Raw genomic sequence first — 25,287 nt, forward strand, 5'->3', positions numbered from 1 at the left:
GGTACAGGAGGTGGTTAAGTGGGGGAGATTATGCTTGATGGCTGGGGGGGGGTTGCACTTGGTTTGATGTGCAAAGATCTGAGTAGTGGCCTCTGCCTCCCTCCCCGCCTCCCTTACCAGTGGAGAGACCACCATTGCTATCTTATTATTCTATCTTATTATTCTACTACTTCTGTATGTGTGTGTTTATTTTTATGTTGTTTTAGGCTACTTAGATGTGCAGCAGCCAAGGCCAGCACCTTGTAGGCATTTTTTTTAAAAAAAGAAACAAATGTAATTGTAGTGATTACTTTTGAGAAAAAGTAATCAGTTACTTTCAGAGCAATTGTAACGGTAATTACTACTGCTTTGGGCCATGTAATTGTAAGTGTAATTTATTACTTTTTTAAAGTAATCTTCCAAGCTCTGCCTTTTGATGAGCAATAAAATGTTTGTGCAGACCTTTGGGGCAAGTTAGTATCATCCTACTGTGATGGACGGACAGATGGACGGACAGACAGACAGACAATTTCATGTAGTCGGGTGTTTGTTTCTTTCCTTTTTAAGCTGTTTTGTGCATTTTTACAACCGATTTAAGTTGGTTGGTTCTGTTTATAGAATCTCTTTGCTTGCTACCTTCAAAGTCTTTGGGGACCAAAATATGGGGTGTGAAATATGATAAATTTATAACCAAACTCGTAGATTCCAGGCCATATCAAGCTGTTATGGTTCTGTAATTTTAGATCAGCTTGTGTTGCATCCTTTGAACCAGTCAATGTAACCCTGCATAATTAGAGTTCTAGGGAGGAGAAGGTGCTAGTTACCTGGCCATTACACTCCTATTTTCAGATACAGGAGGAACTGAAGGGAGTTTGCAGTCTTAAAATTTGTGGCATGTCCAAAAATGGGGAGGGGGGACCAGCTCCCACTCTCCATTACTTGCTGCAGGTAGGAGAACTCTTAATATAATCTCACCACACTACAGCTCTGTTTAAAAAACAGTAATTTTGTGCATTTTTCCTTTGGCAGAAAATTATATACACACCTATCAGCTTTGAAAGGGGATACCCTTTTCTAGAAGACAGGTATTTTGAAAGGGCAATCAAATAATTGAGAAATAGCCTGAGAAATACCAAGTCATCAGGCTAAAGGAAGATTGTTTAAAACAGACAAGCACTAATGCAAGATGAACATAACCAGAAAACAAATAGGACATGCTTTTAATGGAGTCCTTCATTATCTAGCATAGCCTTTAATGGACCAAAAGGCGTGTGTCATTTCTGTTATCTTACTGTAGACAGTTTGCACACACTGTAAAAATTGCTCTCCATTCTCTGGTTGAAAAGACTGGTGTTTTTCATAGATGCCAGGGAGTGGAGGTCATGCTGATTTATTGGCAATTAAACCTGAAGGATCTCTATACCCCTTCAAAACAAAGCCTATCTGGGTAATTCAGCCAGGGAGATTGCAAAGCAGGCTGCCTCTCCTGTCATTCACCCGCCTTTCTGTTTGGGCTCAGCAAAAAAACCCCGCTATATTGGCCTTACAAAAAGTCGTGGCCTGTGCAGGTTCTAGCTGTAGTTGCTATAGAAACCAGCTTCAAGAGAACCCTTTCCACAGCATCTATGGGAAGCCCTGCAGGTTTGCTGTGGAACCCCTGAGTATTGAATTCTGGGTAACGTTTCAGGGCGCACTCTCTGTCCATGCGGGTTGTTAGCCAGGTTTATTGGGCCTCAACCTTTGCTCTATGTAAATAGTGAGCACCCCCTAGAAAGAGTCAATGTAGTGTAGTAGTTAGAGTGTTGTATTAGGACCTGGGAAGCAAAGGTTTAAATCCTCATTCAGCCATGAAGTCCACAGGTGACCCTGGGCCAGTCACTGTCTCTTATTTTTACCTACCTACTTAAATTTTAAAAACAAGACATATTAATCAGGCAATTAGCATCAAATGTAGTTTGGTCCTGCAACCACAAGGCTTCAACTCCAGTCCTCTGAGCCTCTGGCATCTCTTTTCTCCCCATCCATTGCCTGTGCAATACCCCATAATGCAGGGTTAGGGAACCTGATGCCCTTCAGATGTTGCTGGACTCTAACTCCTATCTGCCTCAGCTAACATGGCCAATGACCAGAGATGATTAGACGTGTTGTCTGACAACATCTGAACAGGCTACAGGTTCCCCGGCCCTCCCACAGAGATTAAAATGCCATTCAGGCACAATTTGATTGACTGGAAAAGCTCCCAAATCTCCTATACACCAGGTATAGGAACCTTTGGCTCTCCAGATGTTACTGAACTACAACTCCAATCAGCCCCAACAAGCATGGTCAATGGCCAGCGATTATGGGAGTTGTAGTTCAGCAACACCTCGAGGGGCAAAGGTTCCCCACACCTGTTATATACCCTGTATAACAGGTTGGGAGTATTACTTATGAGAGCTGTTTCTTTCTGACTATATTGACTGTGCCATATTGCTGTAATGTTTAGATGTGAATGCCATCCCCCCAAATCCCACATCATGCCACAGAACTCTTCAGTGTAAACACAGCACATGGTAGACTGAGCTGAACAAATACCAGAGTTCTTGCCAGAAGGGCTTATACAACTATAAGGATACTAGATGTGGGACAACACAAAACAAACAGCTGAGCATTCAGGCTTACAAACAGAAACAAAAAATGAGATTTTCGTCACTGCTCCTGGCCTGTAAAAACATGTTTAATTCAGCTAAATTTCAGAAAATAAAATGTAAGCAACATCTACTTATGGATAGCCACCTGTACTCCTGCAGAGGAAGACTACAGCTCCATTATTCTAATTTAAAAAGTATTAATAACCTTTTGAACAAAATTTTTAAGTCACTCTATTTTAAAAGTTCACAAAAGACATTGTTTCAAAACATTCCCAGACCCACACGACCTGGGGTACACAGTTACAGTTTACAGCTTTTGAAACATATAGGGTAATATCTAATGTAAGCCAAACTCAGAGTGAAAATGGACTGCCCTCATGTCAATCCCGACTTATGAATAGGGTTTTCATGGTAAGCGGTATTCAGAGGTGGTTTACCATTGCCTTCCTCTGAGGGTGAGAGGCAGTGACTGGCCCAAGTCACCCAGTGAGTTTCATGGCTGTGTGGGAATTCGAACCCTGGTCTTCCAGGTCACAGTCCAACACTCTAACCACTATGCCACACTGGCTCTGAGTACATTCATTGAAATCAGTGGACATAGGCTTGTACTCAGCGTAGCACTAAGCAGATTGTTCCATCAGCGCAAAGACTTTTCCTTGTGCCATGGTATGGTCACTCCCTCTCCTCTCCCTGTGCAACCCCTAAATCTGTTGTTCCCCCAACTCTCAGAGCAGACTTGGCGACAGCACAAGGGAAAGGGGGAGAAATCCTGTTGTGCTAGCACAACTTGTTAGTTGAATACCACTTATAAGTTACATAAGTCTATTGATTTCAATAGATCTATTCTGAATATGTATGACTAACAATGCATATCACCCAGTGTATCTCTTATTTTATTTTAAGATCAAGGTGCAAATTCTATTATGAATAATTAATCCATAATAATGACCTCCCACAGTCCCATATCCTCCTTGTAAATCCAAAACAGGTTGGAATCTCCAAGCAATACCAATCAGCATGCATTCAAAAACGTGCGGAAATTCCAGCCGCAGTATGAATCTGGAAGTGGTTTTGACACTGCCAAAGAGACAAGCCCCTTTATAGAAACTAAAACATGGCTTGCTCCTCTGGCAAAACACAAACAAACAAAACCCCATCGACCAAAACCTCCAACTGCCTCTGTGGATTTCTTTTATGTGCACATTATTTGGCTTCTTGCAACGTGTATATGAGCAATGAAAAGAATATACCCCTGATTTTTTTAAAAAAAATGGCAACGGTGCTGATCAAGTCTTTCAGGGGAGCAGCTAGGTAATTTTAGACCCCAGAATTATTTATTTATTGTTTAATTTATTACATTTATATCCTGCTCTTCCTCCCAAAGAAGCCAAGGGTGCCAAACAACAAACGATAAAACAAACAAACAAAAAAATCAAAAACAGTTCCAATACAGATGCAGACTGAGAAAGATCTCTACTGAAAAAGCTTGTTGGAAGAGAATGGCCTTCAGCACACACCCAAAATCCAAGAGACGTTACCTGTCTAATATTTAAGGGGCGGGAATTCCAAAGGGTAGGTGCCACAACACTAAAAGAGCAATTCCTATGTTGCACAAAACAGAGCAATCTGTCACATATCCTGGTCCTAAGTGGTATAGGGTTTTATACACCAAGACCAGCACTTTGAGCTTACTGGACAGCTAATTGGCAGCCAGTGCAATTGTCACACAGCCCCTCCGGCTTCAATATGTACTGCATTTATTTTCTCCTTTCCTCCTTTCAATGCTTTATAGCCATTTCTACATTCCTGATATGTCAGAACAAAAAACTCTAAGGGATATGCTCTGAGCAGTGGCGATTTCACATTTTAAACTCACTTAAATCATAGCATCACTATATCTTCAGAAACAAAAGAGTTTGCTTCTGTGCCCGATACTTGGAGATAAGTACCAATTTGTTGTCGAAAAGGGCAACACATTTTAAAGTAACAATAATGAAATGAGCATCTGTACATGCTGCCTGGCTGGTCCCTAACTATACATCAAAAAAGAAGTAGAAATCAAAGATGCTGCCTCAATTGAGGTGGCTTCCATCTTGTCTGCTAACGAGTGGTCATTTGGGGAACTCCCTGAGCCGTGGGGCCCTAGACTCGGGCCCTAAGGTCCAGCCGCCAAAGTCTTAAAGGGGAGACTTCAATTTCAGTCACTCCACTTCAGCAAAGAGCAATGAATATCCCGACAACAACAGCAAAACAAAAACCATCACAGAGGTCCAAAGTTTAATCAAACCGGGTTTTAGAAAAATTAAACTTTCTTCCCCTAAGTCTGCAATCCTACATACCCTCAGCTAGAGTAAGTTTAAGGGACTTTCAAGCAGACATGCATAAACTCTGAGTGCAGCCTGCAAAGCACCTACAGACCATCCACAAAGCATACTGCCCTTGTAACTCTCTTCCCACTCTTGTCAGCCCCAAGGCTATATCCCTCCTTTGTAACACGCACACACTTGCTCCTCCTCCGATGCACGGCACGTTGTACGGATGATCTCCGTCCCTTAACCTATCTAATTTAGGCACGAACTCTTGAACGGAAGGAAGAGTCAAGCCGGCGTGTGGGGGGGGGAGGGAGGGAGATTTTATTTTGTTTTAATAAATATAAATAAATAAAATCTAGGCCTTTTTTTTGCATCAAGCTCCAGCATGCCATATGCACGCATGCTTCAGGTCAGCCAACCCCCCCCCCAAAAAACTATTCCCAACAGCGACTTCCTCCCATTACAAAAACCGATCCCTCCCACACCCCTTCCGTTGAAATGGACTCGGCCGCTCTCTCGGAGGAGAAGCGAGGGAAAGGGGGGCGGCCCGATTGCAACAAGGGGAGGAAAAAACTGGCCGTGTGCGCAAGGAGGTTGTGCATGCGGGGAGAGCGGGAGGAGGAGTTAGCGGCCCGGGCGCCTTGTTGCTATGGGGAGAAGGCGAGGGAGGCGGTGGCGTTGCCGCTGCTGCTGCTGCGCAGGGCAAGGAAAACCAGAGGCGGCAGCAGCAGCTGCTGATTCCTGACACATTTCCCCTGTTGCTGCCATATTGTGACCCCCAGTCTCCCTCCCTCCCCCTTGCACAAGCTTCATGAGTACAGTGAGTTTGAACCTTTATTAACTATCTCGGGGATGGGGGGGAGAAATCTGGGGTGGAAGCTACCCAATTCCCTAATTTCTCTCCAACCCTGGGGTTTATTTTCCTTCTTCCAATCCCTTTTTACTTCTAAATGTCTCGTTCTAGACTGTAACCAGTCTGTCCTTTTCTCCGGAGTACGTACTTACAGTTTTGTTTTGTTTTTTTGAAGGGGGGGGTGAGATGGTTTATTGGTGTCTTCCTTCTCTACCCACCCACCCACCCCGATTGCCGGATGTCTGGGGTGTGGGTAGCGCGGAGGCTTAACTTGTGCCGTGGGGTGTGTGATGTGGAAGCCCTTCCAGCGGAGTGAATTGGTTTCAAGATTGAGGGCGAGGTGGGGGTCCGCGGTGGTTAGGTGTCAGGGGAAAGGTGGCGAGGGAGAGTCTGTGTCAGAGGGCCCGCGAGCTGGACGGGCGTTTGTGGGGTTGTGTGCGTGGGAGCTGAGGGGGGCTCTGTGTGCGTGTGCATGGAGAAAAGACATTTGCGTTCTGAAGGCAGAGGGCTGGCTGCGTGTGTGTTCGCGTGTATACGCACACACACTTGATGGTGAAGGGACGATCCGTGTGCGGAATTGGAGAGAAAAGAGAGGAAGACTTTGAGAAACCCGAGGAGGTTTCTTTGGATGGTGAAAGAAGACATCTGCCCGAGCCAGTTGTGCAAGAGGCACCGTGCGTGCGTGTGACATACATAGACATGAGCTTGATTGCCGGACTGCTGAGCTGGGGAGCAATATCTGGGTCGGACCTGGTTATATGGGGCGTGGGGAGGAGTGAATTGAATGGGAAGGACGCGTGAAAAGCTGGCTGGGGTGATGGTGGAGGAGTGTCGGAGCCGAGTATCTAAATACGCCCCTCGGAAGATGGGTGGATCATTCTAACGGGAACCCAAACCTGGAGGATCCTTCATCCTCCCCCCGTCCCCATTGACCACTGAGGGGTGTGTGTGTGTATCCTGATAGCTTGTGTTTGCGCTATGAAATGGTTCGGGCTCCTTTGGGTAGAGGGGGAGAGGTTTGTGGCATATGGGGCAGGCGAGCGGGCAGGGTGGCGTTTTAGTGGCTCCTCGGGAGGAGTTCGGATCTCCCCCTCCCTCCCTCCTGTCTCTTGAGTCTGGTTGCCCTAGATCCCCCCCCCTTGCTTTGGTGCTGCAAATGCGTCCTTTCCGCTACCCGTTTCGGACTTTGCTTCACCCTCAAGCGCTGCGATGTGCTTGCCCCAGCCCCCTGCAGAGGCTCAAGGTAAAGCGAGGTGGGCGTGTGGCGTGCTTGACCTATCGCTCACATTTTGTACCCTTGTGTTTTAAATCTTTCCCGCTTCTGGGCGAGAGTGCACGGATCCAGCTTCTTCCATCGCAGAAGATCATCCGGTGCATATGGCGAAAAGAAAAGTTCTCCTGCCTTGAAAGTTTTTAAATGCAAATGAATTAATTCTCGCCTTCTCTCTCTCCTTCCCCCACCTTATAATAATAATAATAATGATGCGCTGCTTTTAAAAATAAAATCTTGGCGTCTTTTTCCGCGACCGCCTCCACCGGCTTCTTTCAGTTCCTCCCGTCTTGAGCCTCCCCCATTTTGGTTAAGCTTGTGACAGCCACGTGGCTGGCAAAGCCTTGCGCAGGGGAAAGGGGGCCGCAGGGTCACCCGGGCTACGCTGCGAGCGTGTGTGTGGCTGCGTGGAAAGCAGCCCAGCACAAAGGCCGGCGCAGGCTGGAACTCCTCCTCCTCCTCTATGGAAGCGTAAAAAAAGGTCCGTCCCCCCCCCTCTCTGTGCTGCAGTCCTGCCTCCCTACTCTCTCAATGGCTCCCTTCCCCTCCGCTTGCCGAAAAATGCAAACTCTTGACGCTGCATTGCAAGGCCAGGAGGTGCAACCAAAACTTGGGCCGTCTTTGTTTGGGATGGATCAAGTCGAACATCCCCCACCTCCAATGCTGGAATTGGCACAATTGGGGAAAGCTCACTTTACTCTCGCGCTTAAAACATACGCAGGCACTGACAGAACAGGCGGAAATTTTAAACGTACTTTAAAATCTGCCCTTTCCCGCAAATCCCCTATATGCATGCAGGGAAAGGATTAGGGACTACTTTTATTTTACTACTTTTCTTATATCCCCAAATGTGCATTGGGAAATCATGATTTGCAGAAAGCAGTTTAAATGGTTTCTGCAAATGTGAAAAGCATGTTAAGCGATTTCTGCAAATGGGAGATAGTTGCATGGCTATGAGGGGGAGGGTGTTGCTTTGATCCTCCTTCCTCTGAGTTTTTACTTTGGCTGACAGGTTTTTTTATGTATCTCTTATGTTATATATTATGGTGGTGTTTGATGTTTTTAGCTATGTCTGTTACTCCCTTTTTGTTTGTGACAGTTGTCTAAGCTGCTTTGAAGATTATGTGGGTCAGAAAGTGGCCTAGATATTTTAATTAATAAATAGGAGGATTATGAGCAAACCTTGTAGGATATATGTAATAGTTTGTTTTAAAAAATGACATGGGTATTGAGGGACAAATTTTATATGTTCCACGTCATTTCCTCCCCCACAGAACAACACATAGGTAAACAATTATTTTTTTTACCCTTTGGAAATAAGGGAGTTACAGGTTTAGGGGTTGTGTTTTTTCTAAGGCTGCGTTCCCCAACCTAGTACCCTACAGATGTTATGGACTACAGTTCCCATCAGCTCTTGGGGCTGATGGGAGCTATAATCCAAACCATCTCTAGGACACCAGGTTGAAGGCTGATCTAAGATTGCAAAATGACTGTGGCTGAGCAAGGGTTAAACTTAGGGCTCCCAGCCCAGCACTCCTTAACTTTAGATACTAGGAGTGTAAAATATACCCACACCCCAGCTTACTGGAAGTGCCTTTGCTTGTGGAAGCAAGCAGGAAATATCCCGAGTAGAAATGGAAGCTTGAGTGTGAACTTTACTTAATACAATAGAAGGACATCTACTAGGTTGGACCACTCAGCTCTGGGGGGCCTCTGTGATCACTTGAGCACAGAGACAGCCATGCTCGTGAAACCGATTGCATCTGATGGCACACCTCCCATTTGATGCCAGGGCCCTACTAGTGCATCAGGAAGATGGGGGATTTAAATGTTTAAGCTTTTAATTTTTAATTTCTAATTTTTAGGATTTTGATTATGTTTATATGAAATGTACTTGTGTTTGGTTGTAAGTCACCCAGAGTGGCAGATGAACCTCTTCCAGATGGGCGTCTAACAAATCTCAGAAATAAAATAAATAAGAGTTGGGTAGCCAGGTTGTCTTCAAAAAACCTTGGTTATTAAGAACAGCAAAAGATGGGCCAAAGGCGCATCTAATCCAGCATCCTGTTCTCACAGTGGCCAACCACATGCTTCTGGAAAGCCTGCAACAACTAGGGCCTGAGTTCAACAGTATTTTCCCCACTTGGGAATCTGAGCAACTGGTATGTAAAGGCATACTGTCTCCAACGGTGGAGGTAGAACAGGGCCTGAGACTGATCCTGTATCTTCAGGCAAAGAGAAAGTCAGCCAAGTGCAGGTGTTCTTGCAACACTGTAATGGGAAAAACCACAAGGTGGAATTCTCCCTTCCCCCTGCACAACTTTTAAAGATACAGAAGACCTCTTGGAGGCTGGGCCTGGCAACCAAGAGGTCTTCTGTATCTTTAAAAGTTGTGCAGGGGGGAGGGAGAATTCCACCTTGTGGTTTTTTCCATTATGGTGTTGCAAGAACACCTGCACTTGGCTGACTTTCTTTTCTCCTAAAGATACAGGATCAGTCTCAGGCTCTGAGCCTGGCAACCCTAAGAACATATCCATCCTGACTGGTAGCCTTATCCTGTCCATGAATTTGTCTAATCCCCCTTTTAAACTGGCCAAGTTGAACTACATCAGGTGGTAGCAGATTGAACAGTTTAAGTCTGCATTTAATGCAGTTTACCTGTTCCGTCTAATGGGTTGGAATTGCTTCAGTGATTGCCCAGTAGGTGCAAAAATTAGATTACAACACTCTCGTTAAACAAAAAAATTTTTGGGGGGGGAGGGTAGACAGTAATCTTAATTTTAAAGGAACTATTAGCCCATGCTAAGTGATCTCAGTTTTGTAGCCTTTAAATTCTGATGATTTCCATTTTTCTTGGTTTATCAGATATAGCTCAAAAATGAAGTTTATAAGTGGCAGGAAATTTTTAACCTTACATCCTCAGGGCTTTCTGTGTGAAGAATTATACTTGGGTGAGAACTGTATTTAACAAGCAGTCTTAAAAGCTTGATTTACTTCTGTAATCTGTTCTCCATTTTTTTGTAACGGGAGTTGGGGGGAGATGCGAGGTAAGGTGTAAACTTTCTGGAGGAGGGCTAAAAGATTTGGCAGGTCTCTGATAGCTTCCTGAATAATATATGTTTTTTAATAAACTACTGAGAATGAGTTCTGTTGCTTAGGTGGCTTGCTGTGAAGGTAAAACACAACACTATTATTGTATCTGAAGCTAGCAAGAAACAGCTTTCAAATTCATGATGGTCGTTCTCATTGCCCAATGCAGTTTCCTTGCATCATTTGGACTTTCTCTTTTCTCTGTTTGCAAAGTAGGTAGAGCGTCTTGGACGGGTATAAAGATAACTTTGGCTCATTAGTGTGCCTTAACGGTTGTCCTACATAAAGCAACCTTCTCAATACCCGAGTCCCAAGATGTTATTGGACTACAACCGACATCATCTCTTTCCATTTACCATGCTAGCTGCGGATGATGAGGATTGTAGATCCAAGATTGGGGGAGGCGGAAAAGTTGGGTTTGGATGAGGTAGACCTGGGATATCTCTCAGTTGTGAAACGTACTGAGTGACCTTGGACCTGTCATTGCTTCTTGGGCTAACCTATATTGCAGGTACTGTACCCTGGGAGAATATAATAGCAAGGAACACACTTCATGTACGTTTCCTGTAGCCCCTTCTAGGCAGGGCAGGAAAGAAATGTAAAAAATTAACAGTATGATTTTATACATGTCGTGTTCTGAAGTAAGACCTATTATGTTCAGCGGGACTTGACTCCTGGGTAAGTGGGTGTTTAGGATTGCCGCCTAAGCTAAGCTCCTCCAGTTTCCACCAATTTCAGTACGGGAGAGTTCACTATGTATTCTATTCCCCTATTGAAATCAGTAGGACGTAAAGGCATTCTGTTTTTGCTGGGTCATGTCCAACATGTATGGTGCTGATTTTTTCCACCCTGGCTTAATTTTCTTACTTAGCAGGGGGATGGGGAACTCGAAAAAAATTAAGATTGGATCTTCTCTCTCCCCTTCCCCTTCTTCCAGTGTTGAAACTGGTCTTTGCTAAAGGTTAAAGGCAGCTTATTAAGCTACTGTTACCTTCTCAACTTCCACCACTGCCCAAGAAATGTGCTTTTAATGACCGCTTGCTTTCATTTCTACCCACAAATAGAAGATGGACATTCCCACTAGCTGGTTTGCATTACCTGGGTCTGTGTGTGAGGTTTCTCCCCTAGCAAAGGTGGCCACAATCCCTGTCAGCAAGTGCAAAAGGGGATGTTTCCTTCTTCGTCAGGAGAGTGTCCATCTTGGCTGTAAATATGTTGAATTTATTTTCATTTGTTTATTTTATTTATTACTACATTTGTATCCCACCTTCCCCTCCAAGGAGCTCAAGGTGGTGTACACAGTTCTCGTTCCTCTCCATTTTATCATCACAACAACCCTGTGAGGTAGGTTAGGCTGAAAGACTGTGACTGGCCCAAGATCACCCAGCAAGCTTCATGGCTCAATGGGGATTTGAACCCTGGCCTCCCAGGTCCTAGTCCAATGCTTTATCCACTACACCTCTCTAGTAAGAAACGAAAAGAACATGTCAACTGCAGGTGTTGCGTGAAGTACATGCAGACTGAAATGTGAATGCAAACTCAATCAGGGTCCGCCTGATGCCATATATCCCTGCCTGATCACTGAGGCCTTCGGGGGAGCCACCATAAGTGGTCCCCCATGGTTCAAATGCACAACTCGTCTCCATCAGGAGCTATCTGTTCAGTATTACGGCCCAATTTTATGGAACTGATTACCAACTGAGGTCGAATGGACCCCCTTCTTCCCTGTAGAACTTCCAGTGCCTACTGAAGAGGTTTTTTTATTCCAGCAGGCATTCTAATTGAGCTATGTTTTCATAGTTTTAACTCATTTTTAGTTTCATTGTATTGAGTCTATTGTACATGGCTCAGAGACGACTGTAATGAAGTGGCAATATAAACTGTTGAAATAAATAAGTAGCGTTTGCATCATAGCCCTCAATTGATTTATGGCATAGATGACCAGCGAGCAGCACAGGTGGCACAAGCAGCGATGATTTTTGTGGATCAGAAAGATTTGCAGATGTGGTTCTAGCAAAGCATTGTGCCTCCTGCCCTCAATGCCTTTCTTGTACTGCAAGTACTACTAGGTGCAAAACCATTTTACCATGCAATGCTGTAAATGTCTACCGAGAAGCAGGTCTTACTGAATGCAGTGGCACTTACTCCCAGATGAGAATGAGCAGGATTACCATCTAAATTCCTCTCTCTCTCTCCCTCCCCCCCGGTAATCTCTCTGTTTCCAAAGTCAAATGTACTTCATTTAATATTTGGACATTCTGACATTAGGCAGTGTGGGTTAGAAGTCGTGACTGATAGCTTTGTCTGTGACATAATTGGGGTATAGCAAAAGCCCATATGATGAACAAGCTTCAGGCATCTCATTTCATTGGTCTGTAACTTTGCACATATAAACTCTCTCTCTCACTTAACACCCACTGTTAAGTCTATAAAATTCCTCATATTTTTTTGGTGGGGGAAGGGTGGAATAGCGGTGTTTTTCCACACAGTGTAAAACCAGCAGCGTATCTTATGGGGGAAATGACTTTTGTGCAGGAGATCTTTTTTTAATGCAACTACAATTCAGAGCGTGGGAAGTGGTGTACCAGAAGTCATATCACATGACCTTGCAACAGAGTTCCTCCCCTCCCTCTCTCCCTACATTACGTTGTCTGATCTTTCAGCTCAGTCTAGACAGAAAAAGCAGCTTCCTCGGTCTATTTGATACATAGGAATTATATTATCCTGATCCGCTTATAGTGTTGCTTTGAGTACCTTGATAGAATCGTGTGCCTTTTGACAGCCAACTCGGATCTTTCCCTGCAGGGGGAATAGTATTTTACTAGGCAAAACGATGGTGTTTTCATTCCAAGCTGCAGGCGGAAATGCTGCACAGGGCTATAAAGTGTCAGAACTATACATAGAGGGAGCTGGCAAAAAGTACTTCCAAGCCTTTGGATGGCAGCACTGCAGTTTTAGTAGTTGGGGAAGCTGAGGTTCCCCCCCATTCAGCATCCATACCTCTTGTGCACCGTGGGGCTTGTGTCAAAGAGGGGATGGGGAAACTTGCAACCCTCTAGTTGGGGCTGGGTTCTCCAGCATGGCCGGTGTTCAAGGATGATGGTAGTTGTAGTCTTGCAGCATCTGGAGAGCCTATCCCTGGGATTAATTTCAATTTTGTACGCTTCATACACCAAGGAATACACTTGTCAAGTGGGAAGAAAACGTAGGTAGAACTGGAAAAATCCCAGGCACTTAAAACACTTGGTGATGGTGGTAGCTATAGATTTTTATATGGGGCTGCGACAATTCTTCTATGATGAAAAGTTTGTTTATTTGGACAATTTGTATACCACTTGTATTTGAACAAAAATCTAAGCAGTTGCAGTGTACGGGACTGCTTTGTTCAGAAAGAACGCAAGTATGGGTTAGAGGTGTATAAGATTATGCAGGGTGTGGAGAAAGTTGATAGAGGCCCCATCTGCACTATATATTTAAAGCAGTATTATTCCACTTTAAAGAGTCATGGCTTCCCCCCTTCCCAAGACTCTTGGGAACTGTAGGGAAAGTTCTTAGGAGATCCCTATTCCCCTCACAGAGTACATTTCCCAGAGACCTTTGGGAACAGAGATTGACTATTAAACCCATTTTTATTTTTTTTTGTGAGAGCACTCACTGGTATGGAGTAGCATTATCTCTTTTTTTGCTACCCATGGGAACTATTTTGTACTGGCACCCACAGCACTTTTGGGTACTGGCACCTCTTTTTTTTTTTTAACAACAACAGAAAAAAGCACCGATTAAACCACTATGAGAATTGTAGGTCTGTGAGGGGAATAGGGGTCTTCTAACACTTCTCAGAGCCCTTAACAAACTACAGCTCCCAGAATTCTTTGGGGAAAGCTAAGACTGTTTACAGTGGTATGATAGAGCCCAATCTTTCCATATGCTTCTGTGAAGACATTTAGGATAGTTTGAAGATCTTTCTCTGAATGTGCGGAGACTACATTATCATCGGCATATTGAAGTTCTGCGACAGAGGTTGACATTACCTTACTTTTTGATTTCAGCCTACTGAGATTAAAAAGCTTTCCATCTGTTCAATATATGATTTCCACACCTGTAAGAAGTTTCTCCTCAATAATGTGTAGAATCATAGCAATGAAGATAGCAAATAAGATAGGAGCAATGACGCATCCCTGTTTTACACTTGATCAGACTCTGAATGGATCGCTCTGAAAGCCATTGTTGTCCAAAATTGTTGCTGTCATGTTGTCATGAAGGAGTTGCAAAATATTCACAATTTATCAGGACATTGTTTTCAGACGGATGGTCCAGAGAGCAGTTCGATCCACAGTGTCAAAGGCCTTAGTCAGATCAAAAATGTAACATGAACATTGACAACTGGGAAGTCTTGGCCCATGAATGTCCCAAATGGAGGTCGGCTATTATCAAAGGTGCTGTGGACTTTGAAGAAGCATGAATACAGGGCTAACGGGACAAACGAGCTAAGCGGAAGGCACGTCAAACAAATCCTCATCGCGACCATCTTCCATCTGGAAACCTATGTCCTTACTGTGGGAGGCTGTGTGAATCCAGAATTGGCCTCCACAGTCACTTACAGACCCACTGGTAAAGACCTTATCTTGGAAGACAATCTTACTCGGCCACGTGTGATCGCCAATGAATGACTGCATTAAATATATAGTACAGGTGGGGCCAGAGAGACATTTTTTCTCTCTCTCTCATGAAATTAGAACTCAGGGTCATCCAACAAAGCTTAATGTAGGAAGATTCAGGACGGACAAAAGAAAGTACTTATTTAAATAAAGCATAGTTAAACCTTGGAATTCACTGGCATAAGATGTAGTAATGGCAACCAACTTGGATTACTTTAAAAGAGGTTTAGCCAAATTCATGAAGCATGTAGTTTAACTTTTATTTCCTCTGTATTGTATTCCTTGCACACCACTAAGAGTTGATTGTAGTTTAGTTGTATATAAATTGTCTAAATAAATAAATAACAAGTAATAAAAATAAGGTGATCACTGGCTACTTGCCATGATGACCATGGACTTCTTCTGGTATTGGAGGTGGTATGCTGAACAGACTAAAGTGGATTTGAGTATTTTAAAAACTAACATGGTAAAAATTCCCCCTTAGGAGTTATGATTTGGATAAAATAGGTGCAGGAATAGGAGTTAGGAAGGATTAAAAGATGGTTATTATACATATTGCATTTGTTAAAGAGATTGGTGTGTCATGAATTTCTGTTTTCTTTTGATATTTGCAAGTAATTAATCGTTTAATGTGTTAAATAATTGTCCATTAATCATTTATACAAAATCTAAAAAAAGAGAGAGAAAAAGAAAGGCTGAGGTTAGAACTTAATCACAGTGACTTTTTGAAATAACATTTTATCAGACAGTCACTCCAGCCTTCCTCTGGGATCTCCTCAGTTCCAACTCAGTGTTCTGTAACCAGTACACCTTAGCACGTGGCCAGATAGATACATGTGGTAGGAATTAATTGTCATAGCTATTTAAACAGTGTTTTAAAGCCCCAAATATCTGGAAGGCTACTTCCTTCCCTACAGACCCTCTTGGGTGTTAAGTTCATCAGAAAGGGTCCCCTTGCCAGTTCCACCACCCTCAGAAGTTTGAGGGGGGGGTTGTGACCACAGGAGATGTCATTCTCTGTGACAGCCCCAAAGTTCTGGGATTTCCTTCCCACAAAGCTGCATCTGGCATCTTCATTGTATAGTTTTTGTCATATACTAAAATGCTTTGACAGCTGAGAGATATATTTTTGGACCCACTCTGTTCTGTTGACTGTAATCTGTTTTAATTGTTTTTAATTTTTTTTAATGGTTCAGCTTCTCAAGTAGCTGTTTCCTGTAGCAGTAAATTATAAAAACAAACACAGCCACACACAATTTAAGCAGTGGTTATGGTTTTGCAGTTCATTGCAGAGCTTGGAAAAGTTACTTTTTTGAACTACAATTCCCATCAGCCCCAGCTGGCTGGGATGGGAGTTGTAGTTCAAAAAAGTAACTTTTCCAAGCTCTGGTTCATTGTAATCCTAACCTGCTTTCTAAAGGAAGTCATGAGACGTCATTGTCTTTTACTTCTTTGCATGAATGTACCCGAGTAAAATCTGAAAGAGGCCATGTAAACAAGAATAGAAATGCATGGCTTATGTTCCTTATTAGCATTTGTAGCTCACCCAGTTGTGGATGGTTTGGGGGATGCAGTAGTAACAGTTAAACAAACACAAATACGTATACATTTAAAAAGATCCTGTTACCGTTCTATTAATATCTAGATTAAAAACATAAATATTATAAAACTCACCCTTCTGTCAGCTTACCCTTCCCATATTGGAAAGCCTTGTGGTCTTCCAAAGGTAAGACTTGGGCCATATCCTTCTCTCTCCACTCCTGGAAGGCCAAATTTGACGGGTAGGTTTAAAACTCCAAGGTTTAAAGAGCAGTGTGGGACTGTTTGCAAAATGGCTTTCAAACAGTCCTGCACTGAGCACATGCAGCCTAACAGAGCAGGATTGAACTGTTGCTCATCAGCTGATGGGCAGGGGTTAAATCCTGCAGCTTTGGCTGCATGTGCTGGTTCCCACCAGGGAAACTCGCATGCACAGACAAAGCAAAATCAAACAATATGGGAATTGAAACACAGCCGTGCTTAGAAAATTTGCACTTGTCCAAATTTTACAATCCAGTTCTTTAACCAGACAAGGTTTACAAAAATGTAGAGATTACAGGAAAGTGTGCATAAAAATGACTGTTAGTGAAAGTGACATACAGAAATGCATAATAGTAGGGGCAAATGCTTTACACTAGTCAAAACTGCATACAAAAATGTGTTTATGAGGACAAATTAGTCAATAGTCAGTTTATTTATATACTGCATTTTCCACAGATAGTCTGTGCTCAAAGCGGTTTACATAAACAGATAGTCCAAATACTGTAGCATAACAATACATAATAAAAAATCGCTACAATGCTAAAAAAAATTAGCCCTGAAATGCTGAAGAGTATTGATGAGCAAATAGCTGCAGAAAGAAACATGGAGACCTGAATCTAAGATTGGAAAAATGAGAAACTAGGAGAACTGAAGTTGACAGATCTTTCCATTCCTACCCCTTTTATATGTTTTGAGCATCTCTGAGGGCCAGTGGCTAACTTGTCCAGTAGAGAGTTGGTGAGCTATGCATTTCAGGCTATAGGTGAGGGATTGCATGCTTTGCTCTTCCATATTGAAATTTACCTGCCCCTGGAAAACTTGCATGGCAGAGAGGGACTTGCTCTAAAGTGCTGATCCTCCATTACGCCAAGTCCTTTTAAGAGCTTAAGAAAATTCATTTCCCACCTCCCTTCCCCCTACTCCCGGCTACACCCCTGCGGCATGAAATGGTACAGTCCCAGAAACTCTGTACCCTATGAGTTCCCTGCAGGTATAGATTGGCTCTTAAGAGGGAACCATATTCCACGGTGTTCGAGAAACCTCGGTTACCATCAGACTGCCCATCCACATATGTCCTTGCAGTCTGAACATAAAAGCCTGGTTGGTATTAGAGATTCTGATAAGGTGTAGGTGCAGAAAATACTTCTTTGTGTAACTCTAAGCCTGGAGCATGCAGAGTTGGTGAATGGTGATTCTAGGCCCATATGGATACTCAGCAGTTGGCCTAGGTAGCCAAATTAAAATGTTGATTTGTAACCCGTGTTGCCAATTCCCAACTCCCCCCCTCACCCCCAGCACAATAAGTTTGCAAATGTGCTGATTGCAACACAGATGATTTCAATAAAATGTTGAGATTAGTTGACCCTCCAAAAACCCCCAGAAACTCTCCCCTGAACACCATGGTGACTTGACTGTCCCAGCCACCATGCCGGGGGTAGCAGCAGACAGATGGTTCTCAACAATGGGAAAATCCAGTTGGTTTCCCTTAGGAAAATGCTTGAGAACAATAATGCTTAAGGGGATAAAGGCAGATTAATTAATAGAAGCATTGTTGGTGCCTGTATTTGGTTGCTCCTATTTGCACTCTAATGATGTGATAGATGTGCTTTTTTATGGAGAGGTCTCCCATACAGCATAGATAAAGCACTCCTTCACTCCTCCCCATTTCCATCAGAAGAAAGGAACTGGGCTTGAGTCTTGTTTCCATTTTTAGACCGGTATTTTAGATATCAGTAAGATTTGCAGTGCAATCCTATGAATCCTATTCAGAACTAAGCCCCATTGAGTTTAATTGAACTTATTCCCTGGCGAGTGTGTATATTATTGCACTGCAATAGTGTCTGAATTACTTTTCCATAATTGCCTTTTAATTTGGGGTGAGTAATGGGTTTCCACTCAGGGTGACAACAGACTTAAATATGTTTAGACCAGTGTGGGTGATAAGAAAGTGTCCTTAATGACCTGATTCACATGTAACACTAAACCATGGTTTAGCGTTGCATGGATGAGCCACAGCAAATCTCACTCTTGCGCTCTCTCTCCTCTTCCTCTGCCACAGATACAGGACTAGATTGAAAGTTTCTGCTTCTGTTTTAGATGATCCACAGTTTAGCATTACGTCCCATCCTATACTGATTAAGCTTTAAGTATGGTTTGTTGAAACAAAGCCAACTTCTTAAACTATAGTTTGAAGCAGGCTTGTTTCAACAAACCATACTTAAGATTAACCACAGGTTGTCAGGTTCAGGTGGGTTGGCAGGCTGCAGTTAATCTAACAAGGAAGCAAAATTTCCAAACTCCTCCACACTGAAGGGGGGCAGTGTGCGAGCTTGAGGCTAATTCAGACATATTCTCACAGGGCTAACTAATAATTTGAATCTGAACTAGCCCATCATGTCTAGTATTTTATTTATTATCTATTTATTTAAAATATTTCTATCCTACAATAGGGTGCTCAGGGCAGCTCACAATGAAATCATACACAGTAAACATTAACAAAGATAAAAATACATAAAATACATAAAATATTGTTAAGAAATATAGGGGAGTGAAATTAAAAGGGACTAAAGAGGTAAAACTAAAAAAGCGGGGAAAATAAAATCAGTTTCAGGCTCTACCTTCAGTCCCTCCCAAAGGCTCTCCGGAACAAGATGGTTTTCAGAAGTCTCCAGAAAACCATCAGGGAGGGAGCAGAGCGGGCTTCTTGGGGTAGGGTATTCCAAAGCTTGGGGGCCACAGCTGAAAAGGCTCTCTCCCATGTGCCTGCCAGTCTGACATCTTACATTCCAGGCATTCAGAGGAGACCAGAGGCAGCTGATCTTAAATCCCAGGCAGGTACATATGGGCATAAGCGGTCCCTCAGGTACATTGGTCCCAGACTGTTTCAGGCTTTAAAGGTAAGAACCAGCACTTTGAATTGTGCCTGGAAACAAATTGGGAGCCAGTGGAGTCAATAAAGCACAGGAGTGATAAGATCCCTGTGCTGTGCTCCAGTTAACATTCTGGCTGCTGCATTTTGAACCAGCTGCAATTTCTGAACCGTTTTCATGGAATCATAGAGTTGGAAGGGGCCTGTGAGGCCATAGAGTCCAACCTCCTGCTCAGTGTTTTCAAAGGCAGCCCCAGTTAGAGTGCATTACAGTAATCACGCCTCAATGTCAACAATGCATGTATCACTGTGGCCAAGTCAGCTGCTTCCAGGAACGGGCGCAGCTGGTAGACCAGTTTGAGTTGGCCAAAAGTACTCCTGGCTATTGCAGCCAGCTGATATTCAAGCGGCAAGGCAGGATCCAGGAGGACTCCCAAACTGCAAACCTGCTCCTTCAAGGGGGGTGCAGTCCTGTCCAGAACAAGTTGCAGCCCTGTCCCTGGGGCAGTTTCGCCCTTGATCAGCAACACATCCTTGCTGTCTGGATTAGCCCACATTCAGCCCTTCACAGCCTCCAGGCACCAGTTTAGGATGAGAGTCCCTCCCAGCAATCAGGTGGTAGGGGGAGATAGAGTTGTGTGTCAACTGGCGTATTGATGACATTGTACTCCAAATCTCTGGATGACCTCTCCCAGTGGTTTCATATAGATGTTAAAGAGCGTGGGAGACAGAATGGAACCTTGCAGTACCCTGTAGGCCAATGGCCAGGGGGTTGAGCAGTAGTCTCCCAACACTACTTTCTGGGACCTGTCTGCCAGGTAGGACTGGAGCCACCATAAAATGGTGCCTCCTGATCCCAATGCTGCTAGACGGCCCAGAAGGATAACATGGTTGATGGTATCGAATGTTGCCAGCAGCAGCAACAGGGATGCACTCCCCTTGTCTGATGGCCGGCGTAGGTCATCAAGCAGGGCAACCAAGGCAATCTCTGTCCCATGACCAGGCCTGAAGCCTGATTGGAAAGGGTCTAGATCAGCCTTTCCCAACCAGTGTGCCTCCAGAAGTCGTATCCCTCCTTTCTCCCACAGTCGTGTCCACAACCTCAGGCTTTACAAGCTGAAAAGTATCCATAGAAAAATGACCAGAGGAAGCCTTGGAGACATCTGGCACAACTGTAGTTAAAAGGAGTCCAAGTCAGTCCGAATGTGGGCGATTTTATCTGCAAAGTGCCTTGCAAACGTCGCAACCAGCGACTGAGAGCTTAGGATCCAGGGTAGGGCCAGAGTGTAAAAGACCCCAGACCACCTGGAACAGCATCACTGGATGACACTGAGCGCATGCAATGGTGGCAGAGAAGTGACCTTTCTTTGCTGCTGTCACTGCCACATCATAGGCTCAACCATGAGCTCTAGCCTGTGTTCAGTCGCAAGCAGATTGAGTTTTTCTGCATTGTCGCTGTAGCCATCATCCCTGCCATTTTGTGTGATGAGTCCTTCCTGCTGGGAGAGGTTACTTTGGAGTGATAGTGTCCACTGCCCGGGTCACCTCCATATTCCAGAGATTAACCAGGGCTTCATCAATATCGCCAGTACAAATGTATCTCCCCCGTCCCCTTTCTGGGGAGAGAGCTCTGGGGGAAAATCCACAGTACTGCAGGTTTCCAGTGTGGTTAATTTGAACAAGGGAGAAGCCAGTTGTGGAAGGTGTCAGTTTGCTAGTGTATTTAACAGCATCCTTACATCTAAGAATCCCCAGAGCAATTTTGCAATTGTGTTTTAATGCTGAGGTGGTGGTGGTAGTGGAACATGGACATACATAAACATGTATGTGCTACTTTTTAGGAAAATGGTGTTAGTCACCTGATGCCCGTGAGAAAGGATAAGGCTGGAGATTGATAGCGAGTTAGACTAGCTGAAATGTACATCTGTAATGCAAGTTTCAAAGCCGGGTGCACACTCTTTATTTATTTATAAAAGGATTTCTACAGTGCTTTTCTGGTGGAGTACCAAAGCAGCATACAACATGATTAAAACAATGTTGCATTAAAAACAAATAAAAATATACAAGGGGGAAAAGGCCACATATTAAACCCAGTAAACAAGCTAGTGATCCGCAATCCGCAAATGCCTTGGTGAACAGAAATGTTGTTCATTACCTGCAGAAACACATCACTGAGAGTGTCCCGTGGATCTCTGAAGGGAGAGTGTTTCAAAATACAGGCATACTGCAGAGAGACCTTTTCCTGGTTGATCCCTGATGGATCAGAGCAGGCCATATGACTACCAGGAGGGGGTCCTCTGAAGATCTTGGTGCATGGGCAGTTTCATGTGGAACAAGGCATTCTCTCAGGTAAATGGGTCCTACGTTCCTTTAGGACCTTATAAGTCACTAATAGAACCTTAAGCTTGACTCAGTAGCAAATCGGTAACTGGTGCATCTCCTTCAGGAGAGGTTGCATGCATGTGGTAGGGTGTACCAGTAAGTAGTCTAACTGCAGCATTCTGTACCAGTTGCTGCTTCTCAACCAAGCCTAAAGGTAGCCCCACACTGAGCGCATTACAGTAGTCTAATTTTGACATTATGTCCAAGCTATAGCAATCCAAGAATGGTCATCGTTGATGTCCTGGTTGAAGGTGGTAAAACGTGTTCCTCGCTCTGCAGTCACCTGGACCTCCAGTGACCGTGATTGCTTCAAGAATACTAAACTATGTTACCTCTTTTTTGGGGTGAAGAACCGAGTATGATTGCTCTTAAAATCTTATGTCTGTCTTTAGTGCCACCAAAGAGAAGACAGGTCCATCCCTGGCCCCTTTTTGTGTTCTGTGCTATGAATGCTGCGGCTTGCATGCTCTTTTTCTTCTTGCAGGGATGAGACTGCTAAGCGATGTGCCAGCTTGTCTAAACTATGACCAAGAGGCAGGATTTTTATTTTTTTTTATCCCTGAGGAGAACATAATGCTTCAGTTGTCTTGGATACACTGCGGTGTATGTAGCATTGTAATCAAATATAGACCGTCTGCAGTTGCATTTTGGGATTTAAATCTGACCTCTGATCTCAGCAGCAACTCTGGTGAGGTGGGCAGTGTAATCTAGCACGTGTGTGGAAGTTCCTGAGAACAAAGGAGAAGAGGGAGATGAAACAAAGATAACTGTTTTACCCCTCACCTCTTGGCTTTTCCTTGAACATAGGCTCTAAATGGGTGAGTGTTTCAGGTGTTTGATGGCCCTCTTGGTTATTTGGCAGTCTGTCTGTTTGTGGCATGTGATTATCTCCATTGGAACGTTGAGACCTTGGAATGAAATTTGGTACGTTGTGTTTATAAGTCTGCATTTTGAGTTCAAACGCTGGCTTGACCTGCTGCGCCCATTGTCAAATGAGAGAGGAAAATTGGGGGGAGGGGGAAGGACAGTCGAATCTGTTCTTTCCAGTTTCTCATATTCCCAATCTTAAATGAAGTTCTCCACATTTCCACGTCATATTGTGATTTTTAGAAAAAAAATCCTCGTGAAAATTTAGCATCAGCATTTTAATGCGAATTTCTCCCACTGTTCACATTTTTTGCCTAATATACACATTTTTGTGAAGCAGATTCTCCTAAAATAATGCTCGTTTGTGCATTGTGTTCCCTAATATCTGCATTTTTATGGGTGATTTACCCAAGTCTATGCATTTTTGTACATATGACTTGGCTGGAGAACTGTGTTGCAAAATTTGAAGAAGTGTGAATTTTGACAGAAGGCCGTGTTTCGATTCTCGCATTGCTTTGGAAAGTGCAAATGTGGCAGGTTTGCTTTAAATGTGAACTGAATCTAGTTTCTCTCCTCCCCCATCCTTCATGTATGGATGAGGATCTCTGTTAAACACTGAGGTATCAGAATGAGGTTTGGTATTTATGTGCAAGCCACTGTTCTATGTTTCAGGTTCAAACACCAGTTGAATTCCCACACCTGGTTTAGAGGTTGTGATGACTGGGAAAGAAAACAAAGAATGCTTAGTTGTGAAATATCAGAAGCAAGCCCTTTGAAAGATCATAATTTACTAGTGTAAGAATTTTGTAATTCTGTTTTATTTATTTATTTATTTATTTTAATTCTGATTTGTTTGTTTGTTTGTTAAATTTATATCCCGCCCTTCCTCCCAGTAGGAGCCCAGTAGACACTAATTCTAGTGTTTGCGATCCTGTTTGTTGTTAGGGCTGGCTGACTGCTTTAAAAGACAAATATACAGAGGAAATGTCTGCATCAGTGGGGTTGTATGCAACTCTGTTATACTGAAGAGTTGACCCACTGGAATGAATGGACCTAAGTTAGTCCTGCCCATGTATTTCAGTGGCTTTACTCTGGAGTAGGACTGATGTTGCATATAACTAACTCATGGCTAGGTGCAGCCTCCTGGTTTTCCAAGGCACTGTGCCTCCAAGTGCTAGTCATGGGGGAGTGGTGATGGGAGAGGGCTCTTGCCCTCAAGCCCTGTTCGTGGGTTTCCCAGAGGCCTCTGGTCAGCCGCTGCAAATGAGCTTTTATAGTCTGATCCAGCAGGGCTGTCCTGTTGTTATTGTGCATGCATGTAGACTGCTCATTTGATCAGCTTTGTAAATAAAACTTCCGAAAGCTCTGAGACTCCTAACATTTTTACTAGCCTGCTGGGGGCTGGCCAATGAGAGGCAGAGCTGCATTTCTGGGCCAGATGAGGTTTTTCTCTTCTAACAGTCGAGTTGGTTTATGTGCTGGAAGCAGAGGAGGGTCGAAGCAGTCCCATCTTGCCTTTGCCAGCCTGATCACTTGCCTTCATGAAATTCCTAGTCGCCTTTGGTGACCAGACTGATGCTTAAATGCAAGGCTGCATTTGATGGTTTGTGCCTGAACTGCCACCATTGAAAAGTATAGTGGTGCCCTGGGCTCCTGCTGGGAGGAAGGGTGGAATATAAATCAAATAATAAATAAATAAAATAATAATAGTGTGTTGAGGTCATGTGAGGCAATGATCTCTCAGTGCTTTTGATCTCTGGCTATTCCGCATGTGGAAGTCATGTCTGTCAGTGGGGGGTGGGGAGATGGACATGCCCAACTATGAGAGGGAAGCTAATGCGGTTTGACAAGGTGAGAGTAAGGCAGTTGTGTATGTTTTTACATAGACTTCCTCTCTCATTCTGTTAAGCCGGTTTGGCCAGGAGGCAAAATCAGGTTTTATCTGATGTCGCTTGATAATTAAAAGTGTAGCAACAATCCTTCTCCTCCTCCTTCCCTGCCCCCACCTCCACTGTCATGCACGTACACACCTTGAAAACATTGCAACATAATGCACTGTAGTATTACATGCCAAAGGTTTTAAGTGCTGGTAATGAGGGCACAGTCCAGTCGTTCAGAGGCCGAGTGGAACGTGCAGTGCTGAGCAAGCAGGAAGTCACAGCAGCCTGAACACAACATGGTTTAGGAATGCAGCAAGTTCTCTGGCTTCAGTCATCTCCTCTTGTCCAACACCCTGGTTGGCTAATTTGACTCTTATGCAGACAAGGATGTGGGAGGGTCCCAGGGCTTAAAGCACACAAATTTCCTTGTTTGCCCTGATGTGGAGTGGAAAAAGATTGCCTTGAGGGGAAAAATATTCTGCAATGAGAATGTGGCTTCCTCTTTCTAAAAATGCATTGCTTCATAAAATAAATTTGTCAGTTAATAAATGGATACAATATTGGTCAATCTGGGCAAGTTCCAAAGCTGTAATCAACATTTTTTAGATGACCATCCCTAGCAAGCATTTATTTATTATTTATTATTTAATTTGTATCCCGCCCTTCCTCCCAGCAGGAGCCCAGGGCAGCAAACAAA

General features: G+C 43.7%; 1 protein-coding gene across 2 annotated transcripts in view; it reads left to right on the forward strand.

Moving 5' to 3' along the window:
* Window positions 1-5,504: 5,504 nt before the first annotated feature.
* The window catches only part of FOXN2 (forkhead box N2), a 59,770-nt gene continuing 39,987 nt past the window's right edge, over window positions 5,505-25,287 (forward strand). The window contains exon 1 of one of the 2 annotated variants that reach the window (XM_061625647.1): window positions 5,505-5,741. The gene's annotated coding sequence lies outside the window, so the exon portion shown is untranslated. Of the gene's footprint in view, window positions 5,742-7,406; window positions 7,526-25,287 lie in introns of those variants that run through there. The other variant, XM_061625648.1, reaches the window with a different exon arrangement.

Source organism: Rhineura floridana, chromosome 4 (genome assembly GCF_030035675.1).
Source record: "Rhineura floridana isolate rRhiFlo1 chromosome 4, rRhiFlo1.hap2, whole genome shotgun sequence".
NCBI lineage: Eukaryota > Metazoa > Chordata > Lepidosauria > Squamata > Rhineuridae > Rhineura > Rhineura floridana.